Genomic DNA, 11,510 nt, shown 5'->3' with positions numbered 1-11,510 from the left:
GGGGTGGTTAACACGTCACAATCATCCTGACGACATCAGCTCCAGCGGAAGGGAGGGCTGACGACGTTTTGGAACCCGTTAAATGAGCAGCGTCCGATCGCCTGGAAGCAGCCATTAGCTGGAAGCGTGGAGACGCGATCTGGCACCAGCGGGGAGACGTTAGGGGGAAAGACACCGCTACCTCATTAACGTCGGAGGAACAATGAGTTTAGCTCCTAACTGGCGAAGAACAATGAGTGTGTGGTTTGGAAGCAGCTAGAGGGAGGGGGCTTATTAGCACGGCTGAGCAATTCCTTGCTGCTGGAGGTCATCCCAGGCAGTAGGGGCACGAAGCCAGGAGCGAGGCTATGCCAGCCCCTAGCTCTATACGGCCCTTTGCGTGTGGGCATGTATGTGCATGCATACATGTGTGCCGTACCATAGCCTCGTATCACAACCTGCCTCGCCAGTTACCCAACTGTGGCCAGTGCTGTAAGAGCTCTGTTGTATCTACTCACCCAAGACTATCAGACAACAGTGTGACAGTGCAAATCAGTGTCACTCTCAATAGTGGCATCTGACACAGAGACATCCTTAACCACGCACGATGGAAGCAGATGAGAAAGTTACATGTGCCTGAAACTCATCTGATCCTGAGCAGTGGTCCTACTCATATGTGCTTCCAAACCTCGAAATTGCATTTTCTGGGAAATTTCCTGGTCCTGTGCCTGTGGCCCAGCGGCGCTTCGACACCCCCAGGAGCTCCTGCTGGGACTCCTAGCTCCTGCTGTGCCAGTGGGTCTGGCTACTTGTTCAGCTGGACATCGCTGGGGCTACATTAGCTGAGCTGTGTGCTGGCAAGATGCATGCAACGGAACTGTCCACACAGCATACAGATAAGCTGGCTGTGTATTCCTATGGTGTGTTGCCATGGAAATAGCTGTTTTTATTCTTATAGATCTAAATGTTATCGGGAACATTCTGATCTCGTTCCAGACACAGGGCACCTTGGAATTCCATATTAGAGGTCATGCCATTGCAGTGCCCCCATGTTTCGGGGGGGATAAACCTCTCTGGGACGGCACAAAGGCACCCCTGTTCCTATTTGGGCCATTTCCCTAGTAGTGAATTGGGGAAACATTTTCACATTGAATACTCAAAGAATAGTGTTTGCTCAGAATGTTGTTCCTTCAGTGATGACTTTATCCCCAGGGATGTTAAATGAGGATACACCCTCTAGAGGGAAATTCTGCATGGCGATGTTTATAATTAGCATTTTATTTCTCAGATGTGTCTACGACTCATATGCAGATAAATGGTTTTGGGGGCCTGGGTGGAGGGGGGGGGGGTGGGTTCTGATTCACCATTATGGCTGAGGATCGTTCAAAGCAGGGTGGTTATATTCAGGGATCAAAGGTAAAACTCGCAGTTCCGTCGGCGGCATTAGAGGCTGGCCACCGTTTGATAACAAGCTAGCTTAGCGGCTCTTTAGCCATGGTGCTTCTCAGGCCCAACCTGGGGGTGAGTGAGCGTTGTCAGGCTTGCTTGAGGAGCAGGGTACCGGCGAACACCGTAAACTGGAGAGCAGGGCTTTAGGAGGGATCTGTGCACAAAGACTTCTATTGCTGCTTTGGTCTCCAAAGCCATATGTGTAGAACACGGAGAACCAGGCGGGCGGGATAGACATAAGGCTTCTTCATGTTAAAAAGTCAACATCACAAAGTTATGGGATGCTGTTTAATGTCCTCAGACGTGTTCTCCTTAATGCTGTCACTATGGAACCACTTCCATTGCTGAATGGCCAGCAGTACCACCAAGTGGAACGGTGATGTCGTCCAGAAGAAGAGGAGACTGTCGCATCACGTGATTGAATATCAAGGGGACGTATTTACTGGCTTTACTGGTGTGCTTTAGCTAAAGCATCCTGAAATATTTCAGTCAGATAATGAAGGTAATGGCTCTGTATGAAAGTGTGTGTGTGTGTGTGTGTGTGTGTGTATTTTGCTTGGTTACTTGGTTATGGCTTATGGTTAGGGCTGGGTAGGGGTTAAGGTTGTTATAGTTAGCGTTAGCATTTTCCCCATAGAAACGAATGAGCGGTCCCCATAAAGATGGGGGGGGGGGGAGCTGAAAAAAACACAACATGCTGGATAATAAGATACCTCTTGCTACAACTTGAAATTCATACTGTAGTTACAATGACATACTGAACTCTGGAATATTTACAAGCATGAACACGGTCCTTTCTGAGGGAACAAGCAGCAGAGGTCCACGCTACGCTCTGAGGTCCTTGAGCAGACCTTGACAGAACGCCTGTGCAGCACCATCACTCTCCCTGACACATCAAGCCGTCATTCAGCAGGCGTCTGAGTAACCAAAACACAAAGTGATTGTTACCATTATAACACTGACCAAATGAGTACTGTATGTCTCTGGCACCACACCACCGTCTGCTAGGCGGAATGGAATAGAATCTGTTTATGAAATGCATATTTCTTAAACTCAAGACCATAAGAAGCTCAATTAGTTGAACGAAAGTACAAATAGGTGGAATAAATACTTCTTGAGAGAATTTACTGTTTATAGGAGCCATAGATTATTCCATTATATAATCTCAATCAATTGTGGTTTTTTTTGTCACATATAGAGTTACACTCAGCACTCAGTAATGCTTGGTTGCCTTTGCCAAGTCTATCACACTGGGGACACAATACAAAGAGACAAGACATCCGACATTAAACAAATAATCATAAATATCCAACTGTGCGCAGGAAAATGGCAGGTGGAACTGCAAAGAGTCTAAGGATAGAATGAGTATTTACAGTGCTCACAGAAAGTACTGGGGCGTTTGCTTAATTCTGCAAAAATGTTTTTTGGTTTCATAACAAAAGTCCATTGATGATCAGTCTAACATATCTCCATGTCTTCCGCACAGACATTTTATTTTTATTAAGTGTCATAATTTTTTGACTGACTCATTCAGCTCTGTTCTTGCCATTTTTCTATTAATTGCAATTGTGGTTGCTGGCTTACTAGGCATAAATATTTAGTGTTTCATGTTATTGCAAAGGTGTTACTAATTAAAAAAGCACCCAGTAAGATTGCTTGTCAATGAACTTTTAACTAGGAAGAGCTCTCTTAGAACTATAATTTGGGTTTAAATTTATTACTAAATACTAATGGTTCTTTCAAATGTGATATGAATTTTTTTTAATAATATTTTTTGTTATAAAAACAATAAATGTGCAATATTTTTACTGAATTAAGCTTGTGTCCCAAGACTTCCTTTGAGCACCGTATATATATATGGAACCTGTACCTGTATAATTTGAGTAGACTGTGGGAACACTAATTATGTGGACGATGTATTTTGTTCATCTCAGACCTTTCCCTGCATCTTCTGGTCCAGGTTCCTGTCTTTTTGAAGCTGTTATCTTTTGTCTCTAGGGCACCACCCATCGACTGAAAAACACAAGTGCCTATTTTGCCTTAAACTTCTTCAGACATGCACAAGTGAGCTGTCTGCTGAGCTCCCTCTCTTACGGCATGGACACAATCACAAACAGCTTTCTGTATCAGGCCTAGCAGCCCCGGCAAAGGAGAGGCAGCTGTCATAATGTGCTGCATCTTAAATGCACCCACATCCTTCCCAGATCACCATACTAAAGTGTCGAGGCATTTAATATCACCCTGCATTTCAAATTCACCCTCCACCTTTCGCACATATTATTCCATCACCCCCACAAACTCTTAACAGCTGTCACAAACTGTTTAATCACTAAACCAGTTCCGACACATCCAAAAACAATCATATTTTCTCCACGTCACCACTAACTGACTAATTTGTGTGAATGATGTTGGAGTTCCACGTGAGTCGGACTATGAGCGTCAGCCCAGATGAGCTGGATAAAATGCGAACGTAAATGATTCACTGCTACGTTAAAAGTCATTGAGTGATGTTTGGTTCAGAAGGCGCCGTGACGTAGGTGTAAATGAAGCGCTTTATCAGCCCTAAGCACAGAGGCGGCCCCTCTGACAAATACTTGGCATTTCCTGAAGCTGCTAACTTTCAGCTTGCATTAAGAAACCCATTTGTTCTATCTGACAGAATATTCTCGTGGCTTTTCTTACAATAAAAAAAGACTTTGCTTCAAAAAATGACTAAAAAAAGCCTAATAAAAAAATCACCCATATAAATTAATCCCTTTATAAAGAACTTTTAATCTTTTATTATTGTAAATAAATATGAATCATTTGGTCTGATTTGCTGGTTATGGTTTTCACATTGCCTAAGCCGACAGAAGCGCTAGCCAATTCAGCACACGATTCAGCATTATATGTACCATCCGTATTTATTTACTCTGTAATCTGTAACAGTCACATCATTACCAGGTAATGTATTTGCATATGCCCATTATGTGTACCTAATCCTCTTCTGACCCTGTGTCGCTTGTTTTTCATCTCATTATTGCACCACTCTCCTTGTTTTCAGATGATTGATGCTGTCGTCGTTTGCACCTTAATTTTTCTTCTGGGTTTAAAAGCATTTATCTATCTACCTACACTATATGACCCGAGTAATTACAGGAATAGGCTAATTGAGCCACATCGAATGCTGACACCTGTACACTAAACCACACAGCCATGTAATCTTAAGCAGCAGACGCTGGCAGCAGAATGGGTGGCTGTACAGGATGGGTGAGGTCAGTCACTTTCAACTTTGCACCATCACAGGACACAATCTTTCCAGTAAGGCAGTTCCTCAAAGTTCTACCTTGCTAGAACGGCCCCGTCAACTGCAAGTGAAATGACCATGAACTGGATGATGGCTAGGAGCAAGTTCAGTTACCAAGCGGTAGGCCACTCGATGTCAGAGAGAGGGACCGACATCAATACCCAACCTTAATGGCAGCAAATCCCACAAGAATGTTACTGTAAATTATCTAATGGAAAGCCTCCCCACAAGAACAGAGGTTATTATAGCAACGAAGGGGGACAAACTTCATAATTAAGGTTTCAGAAAGAGTTGTCGGACAAGTTAGTGTTACCAAACTTTTGGCTGAAGTCAGATACTAACAAAATACAACTGTGAAAGGTAGAATTTAAAATGTTAAAGTGTGAATACCTCACTCAGCTATATGGGTCAGGGCACAAGAAAATAATTACATAGCAACACACTAGCAAGAGCAAGGGCAATCAGAAACCAGATGCCAATCCGAGGTCAGCGTGTGATCAGTCTGTGATCTGCCTGTCATTCTGTAATCAGTCTGTGATCAAGCTGTTATCATTCTGTGATCAGCTCCACCTGAAGGTTGGAGGGATATCAGGGATAAAGCCTCTCAGGTACAGGACGCCTCGGCCCCACAAAGCGGTGGATTCGTTCTGCCCGTAGTGCTCAGCTCACAGATGCAGGGGACAATGTGTCTTAGCACTGTACAAGTGATCTGTCATGTTCATCTCCTGAGCAGGTGCTGATTCCTGATCAATTATATCTATTAAAGGAAAAAAATGTATTGCGAGGATTATTTATTTTGCGCACAGTGATATTCAGCGCTCAACACAGAAATGGTTTGAAATATCACACCAGCACAAAGCACCCTGATGCCGATGAGATCGCGACCCAAGCAGCTGATTTAAGGCTGTGGCCGAAAGAAACAGGTTTATGGCTTAAGAAGGTCACTTTTTTGTAAATCTCACCTTTGATTGTGTCCGCATTTCATGGTGGGAAGCGATGCACTAGCGATTATCTGAGGTAGTCAAAAGTCAAGGCGCCGACCCAATGGCCAAGATTCAGAGGGATTGAAAGGCAGAGCCGCTGGACTGTGAGTACAGCTGCGGCAGCGGCTGACAATTTACAGCAGGGATTCGCCTGAGAAACTACAAACCAACGGTACGGACAAGCTGTAGGTGTGATGTAGAGCTTCGAAAGCCATGTTGTGCGTGGAAACAGGTGAGGACAAACTCTTCCAAAGTCAAAGTGGCTATTTGGCTATTTGCTTTGTACATGATGTTGAATGAGGAAAGCAAGTGTGTTTGTGTGTGTTTACAGGCGTTGGTTCTCCGATTGCCGAGGTCTGCCTGCATCTTGAATTCGTAACATACTCTGTCTAATGCTCAGCATTAGTACCATGATGGATGACCTCTTGCTTTATCATGATTAACTGTACAGACGGGACACCAGATCTTAGCACATGGAATTTCATAGATGTCACACAGTCAGCAGACACCTACCGGGGAAGTAGGAATAATGAATCTGAGTGGCAGAACTTTATCAGAAAGGTCGTACCATAAAGATTTACATCCCCGAAATGTCAGCATCAAATCCTGTTCAATATTGCTGTAGGAGCTTACAGTGCGTCAGATATCTATCCTTTAGGTGATTTGTGCCCTTATTAAAGGGTATGAAGCCGTTATAATCATGTAACTCAATCTAAGAAAACATACTATCAAACACTTATAATTGTAAACCGCCACCCACAAGATATTTTCTGAAAGTGTGATATGTTTAACCTCAATGCACCTATATGGGACTGCAAGATGAGGACTCGAAAAGCAAAAAGAAGAGGTTCCTCACTCGAGATCAAGGATCTTCTGAGAAAACGGAGCCCCCCCCTTGGCGGGGGGAATGCTGGAGTCAATTAGCAATCCTGCCTTAAAATTTCAATTCTAATAAGATGAAAACAGCTGGTCCTGAATTGTAAAGGAGCCTAAATGAAAGGATGCCAGATCTGCAGGATTCAAAGATGAGCGGACTGCTGATCGTCCCGAATGAAACCAAAAAGAAACTCTAACTGATGAAAATGAGCAGAATAAGCATGCTGACCTTCCTCATACTCAAAGATAAGGCAAGCCCATGTCATTAACAAAAATATCCCAATTAAAGGAACGTCTCCAGTCCCAGAAGATGAGCGAGGAAGCATTGAAGTTAATGACCTAAAGGAGCACAAACTCTTCTTCCACAAAACGCATGTATTCTGTGTGAGTAAAGGCGGTGCAGCAGCTCATGTGTGTAATCCAAATGCTAGTGGCTCGCTATGTTACCATTTACATCCTGGATTTTTAATTGAGCAGCAAACTTTAATTGGGCAGCTTCACATTCTGAAATGGCAATTTTAACTCTTTTATTTCCTTTTTTCATAATAAAAAATATTGTCTTTAAATTAAATTCAACAATGATCTCATTCACCTTAAAGCCAAGTTCCCGACTTCTCTTCCAAGTAACATCTTATATCTCTCCTTAATACAGATGTAATACGGATCTTACTATTAGTACTGTTAATTAGCCATGACTGAACAGATTTTTATTAAAACCAAACAGTTCTCATACATCAGTAGAAGGATAGTTATATTGCAGAAGAGGAACAGCACCTAGATGATCATACTAATTATCTTGTGTGATGCAGAACATGACCTTCCAAATATCTCCCATGCAGGGTTTATTCACACAATGTCACAGAGATTCGGCAAAATGCCCGGGAAGGTCTGGGCAGAATCCGTCATCTTTGATCTTTCATGCGAGAAAACCCACCCAGATCTGGTGAAAACAGATCCCAGAAAACACAACCCACGACTTCGGAAGCATCACCCAGTAACAACAGCGGTTTCCTGCGTTAAACTGGTGTTTATACTCAGTCTGGTTTCTATGAAATACTAAATGTTCTTTGCTCACATCCGTTCTAAGGCACATTGACTCTGTGGTCACGGAAACCCTGTCCAACTCAGTCCATTCAACTTTAAACAACGTTTTTTAAAGAGGATGTTACCTCTTTTCTTTCATTTACTACAAACTCCCTCAGTGAATAATACTCAATTCAACCATTAAATACAAGTATGGTCTACTGGTTGTCAATGACCCCTGTCTTCCCTCTTCCCTAAAAACTTGTAGAAACAATAACCCATAATCATTGAAATCAGCGGAAAAAATGAACAGTAGAACACTGATAGGAAAATCTCTTACGGTGAATAAAATTAAAACACGGTAGGTTAACTTGATTTAGTTCAACCACATATCCATCTTCTATATCTGCTTGTCATATGCAGGGTTGTAGGGGGTCTGGAGTCTGTGTGCGCAAGACAAAATAACCCAGGACAGGATTCACGTACCATTTGACTCTTCCAAATCACCTTGGCATGTTTTAAGTCTGTGGGGGCAAAACTAGAGAAGCCAGATGTTCTCACAGGGAGGACATAGAAACAATACCCACAAGGCACCGGGGCAGAGATCTGAGACCCAGTCCTAGAAGTGGCAGGCAGTTTTGCTAACTACAGCACCACTGTGTTACCACTCAGTTGCAGCTCTTCAACAATAAAAAAGTTTAACTTAAATAGGTTAAATTAGCTATTAGGTTACTTAATTGTGTATGGACATTTAACTGTCTACTAATATGCTTAATACAGTGTTTCCCAACCCAGTCCTCGGGGAACCCCGGAACCCCTCCCAGCTCCCAGCCAATCAGGAACACCGAATGCCTGGTACAGGTGTGCTGGGAGCTGAGAAGCTTAATATAACAATTAATCCTCTTGATTTGTAGTATATTAAGGGCCACAAAAGCACATTTTAAAAGTTTTCATTCTGTACAAATGCACCAAATCGAATTAAGCACTTATGTCAAGATAATTTGTCTTAATTTAATCATAAAACAATAAATAATTAAGAGTTCAGCTAGAACATAATCAAGCAAATTCGGTGGACCCCCAAGATCAAATTCAGATGTTTTGGGAGGTAGGAGCAGCTTTGCAGTGCACTTTATAGCTCAGCAAGTGCAACCTCCAAGGGAGGAAGTGGATGAGACTGTGCAGGGAGCAGATAACCTTGCAGAGCATTCTGGGAAAATGATGGCTGCCATTATGGAGTCCTTAGCAGCTCTTTAGCAAGTAGAATATTTACGATGCCAGTGCTGTGTACGGTATCACCTGCCTTGTTTTACCACCTTGATGAAACGCCCTTCACACGCCCTTCAGCATGCGTGTAACTCCTGAACGACGACCTGCTTCCTTTATTGCTCAGCAGGAACACCCCCCCCCCCACTCCAGGCCACCCTTAAGCAGGATTTATGTTGCAGAAGGTCTTTCGGTGAACTGAGGACAGGCTAATCAGGACATGAGCTCCCATCTTAAATACAGCAAAAGCAAGATATGGAATTTCCAGTATGCCCCAGGGGGTGTGTATCCCGGCGGCAGGAAAAGTAATCGCTCCACTGCTGGTATCCTGAAAGGCCTTTAATGCCACATGCCCTCAGGGTGCTTGGCTGACCCTGTTCTCTCCCACCAAAAAGACTTTAGACCAGGGTTCCCCCATTCCGGTCCTGGGGGGCCAGTCTGCACCACAGTTTGCAGATTTCTCTGCTCAGACACATTATTCAGCCAATAAGCCAATTGGCAGGTTTAGTAGGTGTGTCTGAGCAGGGAAATCTGCAAAATGTGGTGCAGACTGGCCCTCCAGGACCGGAATGGGGGAATCCTGCTTTAGATAAATGTGTCTGCTAAATATGCAGATGAAAAATATAATATTTTCAATTTATTTGAGCTAAAATTACATGAGCGGGATGGACTGGAAGCACATGAATGAGTGTAAACAAAGAGGAGGGTGTAGATGTGTTGGGCCAAAGTGATTCAGTCATGACAGGAGCGGGCACGCAGCCCACAGTAAATGCCCTAAGGCTGGTGTGGAAACAGGAAGCTCTTTCAGCCTTGTGTTTTCATGTAGGATGCAGTGAGCCCCTTTCCTCAAACCTAAAAAGAGGACAATGTGCAATTTACCTCTTCCAAAGAAATGCTAATCCTTCTGCTTTGATTTCGCCCGCAAATTTGTGCATTTCTAGTGGATGCATACCGAGCTGAATTAAGAATGTTACCCCTTCTTTAGCCTACTGCTGTGCATGATTCACTGTGTTTAAGTATGAACTTAAAAATTATCATAACATCTCACAAAAATATACTTTAAAATGCTTAATAATTAGATACGTTTAACGTGGGCAGTGGCTGATGTTCCGCATCAAGTTTTAACACGCTCTGGCTCCGTGGCGGAATAACTGTACACTGGGCCCTGGGGCAGGGCAAAAATGGACCATGCCTACCCCCCCACTCCCCCCCCCCCTCCAAATAGCATACCCAGCATGCATTGCAGTAGTTAGCAAATTGCACAAACTTGATTTTTTTTTTTTGTTAAATAGATGCCTCAACAACAGTTTGGCTACAAAACATTACAGGCTATTATGTTTCAAAATTGTTTTAAGAATTGTACCAAATACTTTTTTTGTGCTATGACTCCCACCATACTGGGATTATATAGCTAAAAATCAGAGATATAAAAGCACGTCACAAGGTTTAACAAAGTATATGAAATCAGTGCTTTCATCTTCACAAATGGTACATGTGAGATTTACAATTGCAGGGGAATTCTTGACATCGTTGAGGGGCCTTGGGTGGCTGTTCCAGTAATCACAGTCTATGACCCTACAGAGTATCGTAGTCCCGGGACAGGTGTTCTCTGTCACGACCACACCTGTTAAATATATAACATTATATATAACTGGCTGCTTCTCAGTTTTGCTGGGAAAGATCTTTAGAGTCAAACTGGTGGGACACCATAGACGACATGCATAGGCTCACCTGGAAGAAAGCATTGCATTCTATTGTGGATCTTGTAGGAGCTTTACAATGCTTGTGTACTTGGCCTTTTTAAGTTCTCCTCATTGTCATGTAGATACGCAAGCAGAATGTCAAAGTACTTTTAACACCTTTCCATTTTAACTATATTGAAGTACACAGCACCCCCACTAAGATTTAAAGCCAAACAACAAATGAACTACAGCAACATAACATTCTACGCAGTGACAAACGATTATATATCGTAAATCACAACTCGAGTGATACAGGGTGCTTCAGTAAAGCCAATTGCTCAAATTAATTGTATTAAATGCTGAAAGTGGTGGATGATTCACAAACTGAGAGTGTGTGGTCTAATATCTCTCCTTTAAGCTCCATAAACTACTAATGAAGAATATTTGTCTTTCTGCAATGTGAAGCACTGAGCTAGATGTGCTTCTATAAATCTCACTGCTGATTAGACTCTATATCAGGACACTGGGTTAATGTGTATCTATACATAATGTGGTGGGCATAGGAGACTTGGTATGCAAGGGTGCGGACAAACACCCCTCAAAGGGCGAGGCTTATTGAGCAACCAGGGAACACAATACAAAAAGGTTATGAGGTGACGGTCCATTCAGGATGGACATCTCCCAGAATGCCTTGCAGGCTCTTCAGGGTGGTCGTCGCCCTCATCTGTCCTCACACATGAACATTTGGCTTCCCTTTCCCTTCTCTTGGCTTCTTCCCAATATGGGCTTTAAGCCCTGCAAGGGGACACTGTCCCCTGTTGGCTTGCATGGTTTTGACCACCCCAACATATAATATATAAGGTCACAGTGAGTCTGGATCCTATAGGATACTGTAGGTAATGGGGGACCCGTGAATGGGACGCCATCAGGGGGATTTGAGGGCTCCTATATACAGTATAAGCACGATAT

This window comes from Paramormyrops kingsleyae, chromosome 7, assembly GCF_048594095.1.
Source record: "Paramormyrops kingsleyae isolate MSU_618 chromosome 7, PKINGS_0.4, whole genome shotgun sequence".
NCBI lineage: Eukaryota > Metazoa > Chordata > Actinopteri > Osteoglossiformes > Mormyridae > Paramormyrops > Paramormyrops kingsleyae.
This window is presented reverse-complemented; position numbering follows the sequence as displayed.